Source organism: Taudactylus pleione, unplaced genomic scaffold, assembly GCF_031769625.1.
Source record: "Taudactylus pleione unplaced genomic scaffold, aTauple2 ptg000556l, whole genome shotgun sequence".
Classification (NCBI taxonomy): Eukaryota; Metazoa; Chordata; class Amphibia; order Anura; family Myobatrachidae; genus Taudactylus; species Taudactylus pleione.
In genome coordinates, this window is record NW_028284958.1 from 10,850,095 (window position 1) to 10,867,418 (window position 17,324).

The window sequence follows — 17,324 nt, forward strand, 5'->3', positions numbered from 1 at the left end:
GTCATTCACCACAGTTGTTTTCCGTGGTCTTCCGGGTCTTTGGGTGTTACTGAGCTATACGGTGCGTTCTTTCTTTTTAAGAATGTTACAAACAGTTGATTTGGCCACACCTAATGTTTTTGCTATCTCTCTGATGGGTTTGTTTTGATTTTTTCAGCCTAATGATGGCTTGCTTCACTGATAGTGACAGCTCTTTGGATCTCATATTGAGTCAACAGCAACTGATTCCAAATGCAAATGTCACACCTAGAATCAACTCCAGACCTTTTACCTGCTTAATTGATAATGAAATAACGAGGGAATAGCCCACACCTGTCCATGAAATAGCTTTTCAGTTGATAGTCCCATTACTTTTGGCCCCTTAAAAAGTGGGAGGCACATATAGAAACCGTTGTAATTCCTACACCGTTCACCTGATTTGGATGTAATTACCCTCAAATTAAATCTGAAAGTCTGCAGTTAAAGCACATCTTGTTTGTTTCATTTCAAAGCCATTGTGGTGGCGAATAGAGGCCAAAATATGAAAATTCTGTCAATGTCCCAATATTTATCCACCTGACTGTACATACACACATCCTCTACCCCTATCTGTATATTCTTTAACATGCTCCTTATCAATCCCCTTCTGTACGTTCCATATAGTCATTCACACCTCCTCATACATATACATTAGATAATGTACATATATACATATTGTAGTATACATGCAGTACATAGTAATATTGTACTGTATGTCCATTGACCCATTTGCAGAAGCCCTATTGCCAGCAGACAGTTACAGTGTAGCAGAGTATACCTGGGTGGGAAGATCTATGATACTGGAGTGTTGTAACTCACTTTATATTAAGTGGAGATTGAGAAACAAACCATTCACAAAACTGTCTGCAGGAAAGCGGCCGGACCTAGATTAGCCTCCAATAATCCCCCCCCCCCCTCCCTTACTCACAGCTGGGATATGACAAAAGTGGGATGCTGCTTGGGGCAAATGGGCTCTGTTATGTATGGGAGGTAGCAGGAAAAGAGGCTGTTACAAGATGGGACGGGTCTGGGAGACAAAGACATAGGCCCTGATTCAGAGCCGGACGCTCTGACCAGAGCGCTCGCTCTGAATCAGGGCCCTCCGCCATTAAAATGGAGCGTCCTCCTGGACGCTCGTATAGCTGTGGGTCACCACCCACAGCATATACGAGCGTGCAAAAAAATGGTCGCGATGGTCTTGATCATCGCGACCATCGGACTTGCGAAGGAAACCCTGCGGTCGGGTTTCCCAGCCGCAAGGCCAGGAGTGATTTTGGCTCTATCAGAGCCAAAATCACTCCCACTGACATCACTAGTGATGTCAGTGGGGCCGGCTTCAGACAGTAGGCGTTACCATCAACATCGACAGCACGCCCCCTTTGGTGCGAGACCCCGAGCGATGGAAAGCCCGTTGCTCGTCGGGTCTCGCGCAAGCGCACAACGGAGCTCCCTCCGTCGTGCGCATGCGCAGTTTGGAACATCGACCCACTTGCAAGCGTACTGCCGCTCGCGAGTGGGTCTGAATTAGGGGTGTGCACCGGCCACTTTTCGTGTTTTGAGTTTTGGTTTTGGATCTGGATCTTTCTTCGTGTTTTGGATCTGGATTGGTTTTGCCAAAACCACCCTTCCGTGTTTTGGGTTCTGGGTTTTGTGTTTTGGATCTGTATTTTTTTGAAAAAAGCATAAAAACAGCTAAAATCACAGAATTTGTAGGTTTTTCTGCTCCTATGCTATTATTAACCTCAATAACCTTAATTTCCACTCATTTCCAGTCTATTCTGAACACCTCACACCTCACAATAGTGTTTTTATGTCCAAAAGGTTGCACCGAGGTAGCTGGATGACTATGCTAAGCGACACGAGTGGGCGGCACAAACACGTGACCCATCTAGGCGTGAAACTGCAGTGGCAGACAGGATGGCAGTTTGAAAAACTAGGCCCCAAACTGTACATAATGCAAAGAAAAAAAAGAGGTGCAAGATGGAATTGTCCTTGGGCCCTCCCACCCACCCTTATGTTGTATAAACAGGACATGCACACTTTAACAAACCAATCATTTCAGCGCCAGGGTCTGCCACACAACTGTGGCTGAAATGATTGGTTCGTTTGGGCCCCCACAAAACAAGCTGGCAATTAATCTGTCCCTGCACAAACTGGCTCTACGGAGGCAAAATGTCATCCTCATCCTCCTCATCCACCGATTCCTCACCCTCTTCAGTGTGTACATCCTCATCCTCACAGAGTATTAATTCGTCCCCGCTGGAACCACAGGTCCCTCTGTACGTTCTGGAGGCTGGTCTTCCTGGAAGAGTTGATAATTCATTTTATGAACATCATCTTCTCCACATTTTGTGGAAGCAACCTCCTACGCCTTTCGCTGACAAGGTTCCCGGCTGCACTAAACACTCTTTCGGAGTACACACTGGAGGGGGGGCAACTCAGGTAAAATAGAGCCAGTTTGTACAGGGACCTCCAAATTGCTTCTTTTTCCTGCCAGTACAGGTACGGACTGTCTGACATGCCTACTTGGATGCTGTCACCGATGTAATCCTTTAACAGACAGACGCACGCTTGTCGCTGCTGCTTTGAGGATGCAAGTGCGGCTACAGCCCACACAATTCACAAGGACAGAAAAAAAAAAAAGAATATTTTTATTGTTTGTGGAGCACACTTTGAGGGTTACACCACCCTTTAACAGACAGACGCACGCTTGTCGCTGCTGCTTTGAGGATGCAAGTGCGGCTACAGCCCACACAATTCACAAAGACAGAAAAAAGAAGAAGAATATTTTTATTGTTTGTGTAGCACACTTTGAGGGTGTCACCACCCTTTAACAGACAGACGCACGCTTGTCGCTGCTGCTTTAAGGATGCAGGTGCGGCTACAGCCCACACATTTCACAAAGACCAAAAAAAAAGAACAATATTTTAATTGTTTGTGTAGCACACTTTGAGGGTGTCACCACCCTTTAACAGACAGACGCACGCTTGTCGCTGCTGCTTTAAGGATGCAGGTGCGGCTACAGCCCACACAATTCACAAAGACAGAAAAAAGAAGAAGAATATTTTTATTGTTTGTGTAGCACACTTTGAGGGTGTCACCACCCTTTAACAGACAGACGCACGCTTGTCGCTGCTGCTTTGAGGATGCAAGTGAGGCTACATCGCACACAAGTCACAAACACATTAAAAAAAATAGTTTTTTATTTTTTTGGAGCACTTTGAGAGTAACACCACCCTTTAACAGACAGACGCACGCTTGTCGCTGCTGCTTTGATGATGTAAGTGCGGCTACAGCCCACACAATTCACAAAGACAGAAAAAAAGGAACAATATTTTTATTGTTTGTGTAGCACACTTTGAGGGTGTCACCACCCTTTAACAGACAGACGCACGCTTGTCGCTGCTGCTTTTAGGATGCAGGTGCGGCTACAGCCCACACATTTCACAAAGACTGAAAAAAAAAGAACAATACTTTTATTGTTTGTGTAGCACACTTTGAGGGTGTCACCACCCTTTAACAGACAGACGCACGCTTGTCGCTGCTGCTTTGAGGATGCAGGTGCGGCTACAGCCCACACAATTCACAAAGACAGTAAAAAGAAGAAGAATATTTTTATTGTTTGTGTAGCACACTTTGAGGGTGTCACCACCCTTTAACAGACAGACGCACGCTTGTCGCTGCTGTTTTGAGGACAGTATCATATGCAGTGACAGTAGACTTGTCAGAAATTGTTGGCACGTCCTTCAGTCCGGACCAGATGTCCAAACCAGCCCTTGACTTATGACACAGGCGCACGCTTGGCGCTGCTACTATGTTGATGCATGTGCGGCTACATCGCACACAAGTCACAAACACATTAAAAAAATAGTTTTTTATTTTTTGGAGCTCTTTGAGGGTTACACCACCCTTTAATAGACAGACGCACGCTTGTCGCTGCTGCTTTGAGGATGCAAGTGCGGCTACAGCCCACACAATTCACAAAGACAGAACAAAAAAGAACAATATTTTTATTGTTTGTGTAGCACACTTTGAGGGTGTCACCACCCTTTAACAGACAGACGCACGCTTGTCGCTGCTGCTTTAAGGATGCAGGTGCGGCTACAGCCCACACATTTCACAAAGACAGAAAAAAAAAGAACAATATTTTAATTGTTTGTGTAGCACACTTTGAGGGTGTCACCACCCTTTAACAGACAGACGCACGCTTGTCTCTGCTGCTGTAAGGATGCAGGTGCGGCTACAGCCCACACATTTCACAAAGACCGAAAAAAAAAGAACAATATTTTAATTGTTTGTGTAGCACACTTTGAGGGTGTCACCACCCTTTAACAGACAGACGCACGCTTGTCGCTGCTGCTTTGAGGATGCAGGTGGAATCTAGACGGGATTTGGAACCGGGGACACACTACCTCCATCAATTGTCTAAATCCCACTGCACTAATGGCGGATACCGGACGCACGTCTAACACCAACATAGCAGTCAAGGCCTCAGTTATACGTTTTGCTTCAGGATGACTGCTGTCGTACTTCATCCTCATCGCTAGGGACTGTTGGAGGGTCAATTGTTTAGTAAAAGTAGTGATGTTCCTACTTCCTCTCTGGGAAGATGAACAACTCCCAGCAGCAGCAATAGCACTAGGAGGAAGTGGTTCTTGATCTTTCCCTATTTTATTTTTATCGGAGAAAGTTTGGTCCTCCATTTATGTTATATTGATATATACGTGCGGCTAAAGCGCACACAAACACAGAAAATATTTTTTTATTTTTGCTGGAGAGTAGTGCACTTTGTGGGTTACACCACCCTTTAAGAAATGAGACAGCCGGCTCTTTACTTATGAGACACAGGCGCACGCTTGGCGCTGCTCCTTTGTTGATGCACGTGCAGCCACAGTGCACACAAGTCACAAACACAGAAAATATATATTTTTTTGGTTTGGAGTGTACTTTGGGGGTTACAGCACCCTTTAACGGTCAAGCCAGCTGGCCCTTTACTTATGACACAGGCGCACGCTTGGCACTACTTTGTTGATGCACGTGCGGCTACTGCGCACACAATTCACAAACACAGAAAATATTTTTTTTTTTTGGTTTGGACTGGAGTGTACTTTGGGGGTTACAGCACCCTTTAATGGTCAAGCCAGCCGGCCCTTTACTTATGACATAGGCACACGCTTGGCACTACTTTGTTGATGCACGTGCAGCTACTGCGCACACAATTCACAAACACAGGAAATAATTTTTTTTTTGGTTTAGACTGGAGTGTACTTTGGGGGTTACAGCACCCTTTAATGGTCAAGCCAGCCGGCCCTTTACTTATGACACAGGCACACGCTTGGCACTACTTTGTTGATGCACGTGCGGCTACTGCGCACACAATTCACAAACACAGGAAATAATTTTTTTTTTGGTTTGGACTGGAGTGTACTTTGGGGGTTACAGCACCCTTTAACGGTCAAGCCAGCCGGCCCTTTACTTATGACACAGGCGCACACTTGGCACTACTTTGTTGATGCACGTGCGGCTACTGCGCACACAATTCATAAACACAGAAAATAATTTTTTTTTTGGTTTGGACTGGAGTGTACTTTGGGGGTTTCAGCACCCTTTAACGGTCAAGCCAGCCGGCCCTTTACTTATGACACAGGCACACGCTTGGCACTACTTTGTTGATGCACGTGCGGCTACTGCGCACACAATTCACAAACACAGAAAATAATTTTTTTTTTGGTTTGGACTGGAGTGTACTTTCGGGGTTACAGCACCCTTTAACGGTCAAGCCAGCCGCCCCTTTACTTAAGACACAGGCGCACGCTTGGCACTACTTTGTTGATGCACGTGTGGCTACTGCGCACACAATTCACAAACACAGAAAATAATTTTTTTTTTGGTTTGGACTGGAGTGTACTTTGGGGGTTACAGCACCCTTTAACGGTCAAGCCAGCCGTCCCTTTACTTATGACACAGGCGCACGCTTGGCACTACTTTGTTGATGCACGTGTGGCTACTGCGCACACAATTCACAAACACAGAAAATAATTTTTTTTTTGGTTTGGACTGGAGTGTACTTTGGGGGTTACAGCACCCTTTAACGGTCAAGCCAGCCGTCCCTTTACTTATGACACAGGCGCACGCTTGGCACTACTTTGTTGATGCACGTGCGGCTACTGCGCACACAATTCACAAACACAGAAAATATTTTTTTTTTTGGTTTGGACTGGAGTGTACTTTGGGGGTTACAGCACCCTTTAACGGTCAAGCCAGCCGGCCCTTTACTTATGACACAGGCGCACGCTTGGCACTACTTTGTTGATGCACGTGCGGCTACTGCGCACACAATTCACAAACACAGAAAATAATTTTTTTTTTGGTTTGGACTGGAGTGTACTTTGGGGGTTACAGCACCCTTTAACGGTCAAGCCAGCCGGCCCTTTACTTATGACACAGGCGCACGCTTGGCACTACTTTGTTGATGCACGTGCGGCTACTGCGCACACAATTCACAAACACACAAAAAATATTATTTTTTTAGCACTTGGGGGGAGCACCCCTGATGGACAGAGCACCCCCTGGACAACACTACAGCACCCCTTTAGGACTGGGACACTGCACAGGACTTTGGAGTGGACACAGCCCCTATGGAGAACTGACTGCACAACACAGTCCAGCCAGCCCCTATGGACTTTGAAGTAGTGGACACAGCCCCTATTAACAACAGCAGCACAGCACAACACAGCCAGCCCCTATGGACTTTGAAGTAGTGGACAACAGCAGCACTACACTACACTACACTACACTACACAGCCCAGCCAGCCCTAACTCCCACCCTCCCTCTTCACTGTCCACAGCCGAGTGAGAAAATGGCGCCGACGCGGGTACCATATATAGGATCCAAACCCGCGAGACTCGGAAGGAGGGATGATGACGTTTTGCCTCGATTTCAGATCCGAGTCAGGCGGGAAAAGTCGAGCCTGACTCGGATCGGACTCGGATCGGGGGGGCTCGGGGGGGTTCGTATTTCAGAAATCCGAACCCGCTCACCCCTAGTCTGAATGACCCCCATAATTCACAAGCAGCAAAGGCAGACAATGTTTTGGAGCATAGGCGATCACCTGCTTGCCCCAAACTTGCCACATCAGCCCACTGTATATAGGAGCCATTTCCAGCAGGGGGAGCGGTCGCACCCTAATCTCCCCCTTCTGGCTACACCACTCTTTGCAAGCTGAGTTTAATAAATGATGGTGAATGGATAACATAATTGGCCTACACAAGATGGCCACCGTTATATGCATGACTGAGATCCCTGCCATACAACAAGGTGGCCACGATAATACATGAATAATGGTAATACAGGCACATGCAAGATGGCCACCGCAACTTTAATAAGAGACCACTACCAAGATGGTGGACAGAAGGACTACCCTATAAATAGCCTCAATATACAATATACAGTGCACACCATTCCCTGAGGAAGGCTTAAACAAGCCGATACGCGTTGGAAGAATCTACCTACATCCACCAGAACCCCCCATATCCAGCTTCCTCGCAGCGCCGAGTCGAGCCGCCGAGTGGATTGCTGAGCCTGGCACACTGCGTACTCTCGCGAGAGTGCAGTGATCCGGAAGTCTCTCAGAACGCCGGTGAGGACTGCACATTCCAGCCAACACATGTAATCCACATTAGACACTGCGATGTCTGAGGCCTCATAACGTGCGCTGCAGTAAGCAATTCCTGAGTAAGGTCTGGGCTTCATTAACTATCCAATGTTACTCGATGTTACCGATTGTTTCTCTATGTTGCCCTAGTATACAGATGTGAGTAAGGGGGAAGTGGGCGTCCTTATGTCAGGCTGCGATCGCAATGCCAATGCAAACATTGAAATATTACCACTGATATTAGCAACTGCGTTGCGTGTGTATAAGAAGAATAGTGATCCGTAGTGAATCAGGCCCTTTACCTTGGTCCAGATCTTGCAGCTGTTTTTTCTCCAACAGTTAACTAGATAACCCAGCACTTAAACTACTACTGGTACAGTCTGACCCAACTCCTATTCTCATATACAGTATGTGTCCTTGATACGGCTTTATATGGAGTGGAAGGGGTGTACTATCTCTGATACTCATAAACAATATATTGAAAACAAAGGATAGTGGGCAGTGCCGTAACTAGGGCAGGGCGAGCAGGGTGCCAAGGTACCAAGGTACCGGCCCGCCCGCCCTAGTTAGCCAGTGTGGCGCCGACCGCAATGAGTGCGGTCAGTGCTACACATTTACACAGGACCTGCGCTAGGCTTCCAGCGCCGGTCCTGTGCTGCACACCTGAGCCAGCGCAGGCGGCGATGCGTGTGTCAAACAGCAGCCAATGAGAGTCAGATAGACTCTCATTGACTGCTGCAGCACCCACTGCAAGAGCCGGACTTCCGTCCAGCTCCTGCAGTGGATAATGGGACAGGCGTCATGACGTCTGTCCCATTATGCTGAGCGCGCCAGCCCGGGAGGACTGGCGGGCGGTGGCGGCGGGAGCGGCATTGCGGACTGGAGAAGCAGCAGCAGCAGCGTGGATTCAGGTAAGTAAGTTTTTATATATGTATTTTTAAAAACCTGTCAGCACAACGGGGGTGGCTACCACTGGGGGGACCTCTACTGGGGTGGGGGCACAACGGGGGGGGTGGCTACTACTGGGGGCACCATTATTAGGAGGACCTCTACTGGGGGGGCTATTACTGGGGGCACCATTATTAGGAGGACCTCTACTGGGGGGGGCTATTACTGGGGGCACCATTATTAGGAGGACCTCTACTGGGGGGGCTATTACAGGGGGCACTTAATCGGGAGGGGGAACCTCTGCTGGGGACCACTACTTGGGGGGGAACTACTACTGGGGCATTATAAAAGGGGCCTACTGCTAGGGGCACTGCAGTGGGGGGACCACAACTGGGGGCAATAACAGGAAGGACCACTACAGGGACCACTGGATAGGGGGGGTCACTACTGGGAGCCTGCATCAGGAGGACCACTACTGGGGGCACTGCATGGGAGGGGGGGGACTACTGCTGGGGGCACTATATAAGGGGCTTACTGCTAGGGGCACTGCGGGGACCACTACAGGGGGCACTAGATAGGGGGGATCACTACTGGGTGCCTGCATAAGGGGGACCACTACTGGGGGCACTGCATGGGAGGGGGGGACTACTGCTGGGGGCACTATATAAGGGGCTTACTGCTAGGGGCACTGCGGACACCACTACAGTGGCACTGGATAGGGGAGATCACTACTGGGTGCCTGCATAAGGGGGACCACTACTGGGAAACCTGTATGGGAGGGGGGGACTACAGCTGGGGGCACTATATAAGGGGCTTACTGCTAGGGGCACTGCGGGGACCACTACAGGGGCACTGGATAGGGGAGATCACTACTGGGTGCCTGCATAAGGGGGACCACTACTGGGAAACCTGTATGGGGGGGACTACTGCTGGGGCACTATATAAAGGGCACTGCATAGGGGGGAACTACTACTGGGGGCACTATATAAAGGGCACTGCATAAGGGGATACCACTACTGGGTGCACTGCATTGTGGGGACTGTTACTGGGGGCACTGCATAAGAGGGAACACTACATAGGGCACTGCATTTGGGGGACCACTACTGGGGGCACTGAGTAAGGGGAACTAATTGGGGGCTGTATAAGGGGGACCACTACTGGGGATACTGTATAAGGGGCACTACTATGGGCCTGCATAAGAGGGACCACAACTGCATACTGGGGGTACTGTATAAGGGGTACTACTGGGGTTAAGGTGCATATGGGTAGGAATGTTCAGCGTGAAAATAAAGGGGTGTGTCATGTTGACACGCCCTATTTTTAAGTGACCACGCAAAAAAAATTTCCACGCGCGCCGAAGGCACATATCGGGATGTTGGGGGGGGCTCCGTTTTCAAATTTGCCCTGGGCTCCAAATACCCTAGTTACGCCACTGACAGTGGGAGGTCTGTTAGCTCTATCTCTGACACCTAAGTGATAGTATTCTGCCAGTAACTATATTATATACCTGTCTCCCTCTTCTGGGGAACTCTGACAGGTTTTGATGTTATTATCTAACGTTAAAATTATCTTGTTTTAAATTGTATGTGATTTTTGCTGTACTCTTGCCTGCAGACTTCAGTTATTTCTTTCCCTTTCCAGGTTAACTTTCTGTATCCATTTTTCTGTGTAAAATTCAATAAAAATTAACAATGAAAAAAACAAAAACTCCGAAGAAGGCAGCCCCACTGCCTCCCTCACCTCACAGGTCTCACTGATGGCCCAGACACCACAGCCTCTCCTCTCCTTAGCTAAACATCTCATAGCCCAACAATGTGAGCAGTGCTGTAGGAATAACGCAGTGGGGAAGCACTTGGGGAGATAGGAGGAGAGAGGGAAGAGCATGCAGGAGATGGTAGGAATAGGGGTAAATGTGGTAGGAAAGGGGGGAGAACAGGGGGAGATGGGAGGAATGGGTGAAGAACGGGGAGACTGGAGAAACAGAAAAAAAGGCCCACATACACCTACGCGATTTCGGCATGATTACACGATTTTCGACTCGCCATACGATTGAACTTGTAAGAAACGTGTGTATTTTTACTATGAAATGATACGATGCACGCTCCCGCTGTTCGTACAGTCGTTTCTTCTGATCATATGTGCAGCACATCTTGCCCGTCGTATCCGTAAGAGAATCGTGCCGTTTATTTTGTTCATGCGATCCATTGTGTCGCATTTCAAGTCATTTCAATGATTGTTTCCCTGATGAGCCCCTGGTGAGCCTGTGAGACAAAGGATCAATCTTACGACTGATCCTGTGCTAGAAAAACCACAAACATGCTGCAGGGACTGCCAGGGAGCTCCGAGGGAAGATGTATCATTCATCTAATCTTATGCTGGTCGTTTAGGTGTATTGGCCCTATAAGACAAGAGAGTAGGGGGAAGGACAAGATAAACTGGGAGAAATTGGGGGGGTGAGAGAAATGGGGAGAGAGTAGGAGAAGAGAAAGGACAAAAGTCTCTGTTCAAAATACTAGAGGGTGACTTATCAATTCTTGGAGAGAGAAATAATGTGAAGTGAGATAAAGTACCAACCAATCAGCTACTAACTGTCATTTTACAGACTGTTCTAGAAAAATGACAGGAACTGATTGGTTGGTACTTATTTCTCTCCTCTTAATTAATTTCCAAGATTTGATAAATCTCCCCCTAGATATATATTATATAATCTGCAAATAGCTTGGTTAAGCACAGACATAGTGACAGCTGGAGGAATGCACACACTGCACTTCCTCTCATTAGCTGCCTGAAGCTCAGACACAGGCTTTCTTCCAAACTTATTTCTCTTGTCAGTGCCCGGTTAGGGAGAGAGGAATGGGAGATAGTAGACTGAGAGGGAGACAGACAGTATAAGATCGAAGAAGGGAGAGAGAAGTGGAGAAAACTGGGAGTGAGTATATGGGAGCGGGTAAAAACACTTGCCAACACCGGGCACATCCACTAGGCAACTATGGAAAGACAGTATGATTATGACATCGTAATCGTACCGTCATTCCTCATCCCCTGCAGTGCCTTCACTGAACGATTAGTCATTCAGTATAGGTACCCTCTCTCATCCCTGAACATGGCCAATCTGTCGTTATCGGCATTAGACACTTGCCGGGATTAGACAGTCGGCAAGCCGGCAGTCAGGATTAAGTCTGTCGGCTTCCCAACTGCTGCCCGTATAACCTACTGGATATAGAGCAGTAAGGTAGAGGCAGAGGAGGATGTATGCTACCTGACTGTGGTAGCAACTAAGAATACTACTGTTGCCTAGGACACCAGGAGTACAGGAACAGGTGACATGTCAACGACACAAAAGGATAGGAATTACTATATGCATTACACACTAGGGGGTATATTTACTAAAGTGTGGGTTCATAGAAATCCAGGTGTTGCACATAGCAACCAATCTGATTCTGCTTATCATTTTCTCTAGCACCTTCTATAAACCCGCACTTTAGTAAATATACCCCTAGATGTACAGTATGTGCAATCTACAATGAGTGAGACCTACTGGTAGAGACAGGTATTGCACACAGGTAACTGCGTAACTGCGGATGGGAGCAGGAATATCACCCTGAAGTATGACGGCAGTAACAGTTACACAGGGTAATATGCAGACTGTAATGAAAACTGCACAATGATAACCAGTCTGGAGCTAGCAGTATTCGTTGGTAATGCAAGTGGTAGCTTGACAGCACACAATGGTGATGTAGAAGCAGATGGTAGCTGATAGCACTCAATGATAATGCAGGCTAAAAGCAAAGAGCACACAGGTGTAAATGAATTAATGCCGAGCACGGGATCAATAGTGCATACTAGTAGAGTGTAACAGGTACTGCAGGCTGGTAATAATGGGGTTTTTGGGGTATATTTACTAAAGTGCGGGTTTATAGTAGAGATGAACGGGTTCGGATTTCAGAGATCCAAACCCACCCGAATTTAGCAGATCCGGGGTTTCCCGCCTGACTCGGATCTCAAAACCGAGGCAAAACCATAGAATCGGAAATCTCGCAGTACGCGAGTTTACGTCTCTATGATCAATGTAGTATATAGGGACCACGCGGCGGACGGCATTTCACTCCGGCTGTGGAGACTGAACAGGGAGGGAGGGTAGTGTAGGGCTGGGAGAGTTGCTGGTGTTGTTTGGTGTTGCGCTGTCTGCTATGTCCTGGGCTGGTGCACTGTTGATCCATTCTGGGCTGGTGCTGTCTGCTGTGTCCATCTGGGCTGGTGCAGAATACATCTGGGCTCTGCTGCGTCCATCTAGGCCCAAGTTCTGGACTCAAACAAAAAAAAAATAGTCAAAAAAAAAAAAAGTGTCTTTTTGTGTAATATTTTTCTGTGTGTGCATGTATGTTAGGCTTAACCGCACAAGATCCAGCCAGCAATGCAACCTAGGGCTGCCCGACTCCAGTCGTGATCAATCGGTGCTCTGGGCTCAAGTTCTGGAGCTGAAAAAAAAATAAAAATCAATTGTCTTTTTTTTGTCTAATATTTTTGTGTGTGTGCATGACTGCATGTGTGTGAATTTTGTAACCGCACCTTGGCTACACTATTGGTGCTTGTGACACTCTTCAAGACCGCAGAAAATATGGAGGGCTGTCACATGACAGGAGAGCAAGGCCAAGAACCACATGTTGTAGCTGCCGCCAGCAGTGCAAGGCCATCAACTTCCTCGTCCTCAATGAAGGCCCATGCCCCAGGGCTTAAGTCACACCATCGATATGGTAAAGCTACTTGTACTGAAGTAAAGAAAAAAAAATGTAAAGGAAATTTGCCTTTAGATAAACAAAAAAATGGCTATATGCCCTTCACTACACGAAGTGGCAAAGAAAGGATAAGGCCTTGGCCTTTCTTTAGGAAGACTGCTGATTCTGATAGTCCTTCGGAAAAAGCAACTGTGTGCCCTGAGAAATCGAAATCACAAATCCCCGAGGAGAGTGCAAGTGTGTCCGCGGTTGCCATATGTGAGCCCGACCTAAATACTAGTGTACTGGAGGATCCTCCAAGCTCCAACATTTGTGTGCCCTCTGTATATGTGGAGAAGGGCAGTCAAGATCTTGCAGACGTAGTCATTGAGGATGCTTCTATGGAATTACACATGGAGGAGGAGGATATTTTGGTAGTTGAAGGCGCTAAGGATGATGAGGATGTTGATGATGAAGATGTTGGTGATGAGGATGTTGATGCCGAGGATGTCCTTTGTGTAAGTAAAGCAACAGCTGTTGCCCATGGATTGAAAAAACCAAAGCCCATTGTTGTCATGCCGGGACAAAAGACAAAAAAAATCTACTTCTCACTTGTGGAATTATTTCCACCCCGATCCAGACAACAGTTTTCAAGCCATATGTGACCATTGCCATGCAAGAGTGAGTAGAGGGAGGGACCTAAACCACCAAGGAACCTCCTCCTTGTTACGTCACTTGGAGCGCATTCATCAAATATCAAAGTGTACGTTGCCAAGTTCCAAAACTCAAAACGTAACAAGTCCAGTGTCACCTACCTGCTCCCTCTCTGGGATCCAAGCGCCTTCGATCTCCAACACCAACACCTGCATTATAATCAACATCCTCATTCGTGATTGGAAGTAATTTAAAAAACAATTGACTATTAAACAGTCCTTTGATAGAGGAAGTAAGTATAACAGCTGTCACCCAGTTTCACAGCGGATCACTGACGCCATGTGTGCTAGTATTAGATGGTGAAATAATAAAAAATTAGGTTGATAGTGTGGAGGAAGTGCAAAAGGAGGATGAGGGGGAAATTTTGGACCTATCTGACGCTAATATGGATGTTGATGATAAGGATGTGGTTTGCGTAAATCATCCACCAGTGGCAGCAGTTCTTGCTAATGATAAAAAGAATGCCAGAAAAGCAACGTCTTGGGTGTGGAATTATTTTTATCTAAATTCTGACAACAGTTGTGAAGGCATCTGTTCCATTTGTAAAGCCAAAGTTAGCAGAGGAAGGGGCGTTAACCATCTAGGCACCTCCTCCCTGTTACATCATTTACAGCGAGTTCATGCAATTTATTTAACAAAATTATAATTTGTAAATTAATAACAAGCAGTCCAGTATCAGCTACCAGCAGTTTGGACCAGCACATGCAATCTCCACCACCAAAACCCTCATCATCAACCTCATCCTTAATAATTGAAGGTAGTCCTTCCAAAAAATGTTTTGTGGGGGCCCAAACAAACCAAGGAGTTCAGCCACGAAAGTGTCAGTCCTAGTGACTAAAGTGCTTGGTTTGTTAAACTGTGCATGTCCTTTTTAATATCCCACATAAGAGTGGGTGGGAGGGACAATTCCATCTTGCACCTCTTTCCTTCGCATTTGGCATAATTTGAGGCATTGCCAACTGACATTATTATAGTTTATTGAACTGCCATCTTGTCTGCCACTGCTGTATGGCAATGTTTCATAGATGTCCTATATTTTTTTAAACTGCCGTGTGTTTGTGCTGCTGCTCTGTTGCTTACTTTAGCCAGCCAGCTCGCTGCAACCTTTGGCCTGTAGTGGTGAAAAATAGTGAAATCAATATTGTGAGCTGTGAGGTGGTTAAAAATGCCTAGAAATGCCTGAAAATTATTGTTATTAAGGTTAATAATACTGTAGGAACAAAAACAGGCCCAAATTATGTGGTTTTAGCTGTTTATATAATTTTTTGGAAAAAATACAGATCCAAAACCAAAACCTAAAAACAAAACACCAAGGTAAAAAATCCAAAACCAGATTCAGATCCGGATCCAAAACCAAAACAGGGGGGTCGGCGCACATCTCTAGTTTATAGACGTGGAGATGTGTGCCCATCGCAACCAATCAGATTCTACAGGGTAAATTTACTAAGATGGGAGTTCTATTTAAGAAGTGATGTTGCCCATAACAACCAATCAGATTCCAGGTATTATCTTCTAGAAGATGCTAGATAAATGAGAAGTAGAATCTGATTGGTTGCTATGGGCAACATCACTTCTTAAATAGAACTCCCATCTTAGTAAATGTACCCCTACTTATCATTTATCTAGCACCTTCTAGAAGATAATAGCTAATCTGATGATGAAACAGTACAACCGAGCCCAGGAAGTCTGCCAGCGAGAACAGAATCTGCTGGGAGAATGAGTACTGTTGAGGGGACTTAGATTTGTCTCAGGTGTGCAGAAGGAGTCCAGAAACATTACAGTTAATTGCAGGCTGCTCTGATTTTTACAGTTCTCCCAGGTGTCAGTATTTGCTACAACTTGGCCTAGTGAATAGAGGCATTGGGGTCCAATCTAATCTTTTGATCACTACTTCAAGTGCCCACCTGGTAAAATACTGCAACACAGAAAAAAAGAGAGATTTGCCCTCCAGCACACTGCAGCAAAAACAATACTTAAATCCTACATAATAATAGAGATTTAGAGGTATTGGTTACACATATTTGCAAATATATGAATAAGCGCCAGGCCAATCGTCAAGGCTCCTCTATGCTGGCGTCCCTAATATTAAGGGGCTCACGTCCGAGAAGCAAGGCACCCCAAAAAAATTCCAACCAAGGGCCTTCCCCAGGGCATCACACGAAAAAGGGAAAAATGTGATAGTGAAGTATGTAGAAAAGATGTGTAAAGATAAATCAATAAGTGTTAATGAAATGATAAAGAATTAAAATGACATATATAATGTACAAACAAATAGAGAAGTGATAAAAGTATTCTATGTGAATTAAGTGGTGATGCCATGAGAAAGGCCCAGTCAGAACCCCCCCGGGGGCCCCACTCCCAAACGCTCACCCCAAAATAATTATTGCTACATAATGGTAGCACCCACTCTAGGTCATATAATTACAATTGATGTACTGCATGATAACAGTACATATGTAAGCTGAGAGCTCTTACCTAGGAGGTACCCCAAAAAACCTCCACATGGCACTATAAGCATCAGCACCTCCTCCTAATGCTGACTGCCTTCATGCCTCTCCAAATTTACAAAGAAAAATGGTAGTTGCTCAGATCAGCTTAATTGCATAACACAGGTGCTTGTAAAGGGCGGGGTTTACTCTGAACACAGAAAAAAAGAGAGATTTGCCCTCCAGCACACTGCAGCAAAAACAATACTTAAATCCTACATAATAATAGAGATTTAGAGGTATTGGTTACACATATTTGCAAATATATGAATAAGCGCCAGGCCAATCGTCAAGGCTCCTCTATACTGGCGTCCCTAATATTAAGGGGCTCACGTCCGAGAAGCAAGGTACCCCAAAAAAATTCCAACCAAGGGCCATCCCCAGGGCATCACACGAAAAAGGGAAAAATGTGATTTCTTTGTAAAATACTGCAACACACCATACATTACAGTGGCCTGTGTGGTTAAGAGGCCTGACCTTTTACTGCTTAACACTTCTGGGTGGGAAGAACTATTTTTGGGACTACTACTCACTTCATCTTCTTCACTATAATCGATATTATTGTTGGGACTATTTCTCCAAATAACTTCTTCAAAAGAAAGACACATAAGGCCTCATACTAAGTTAGACAGATATGCGTAAACAATTATGCTTAAAAAGACTTGTGTGTATATATACAGTGTTTTGTAATATATGTTCCAAAAGTCATGGAATAGCAATATGTAAAGGTAATGGTAGGTGACGTCCCCCTACCGTGCCAACTTGGAAATACCCAGACTTGCAACAGTTGTAATTTGTCATCTCATGAATCAGTCTGACCACAGTCTAGGCTGTTCATGGCAAGGTGA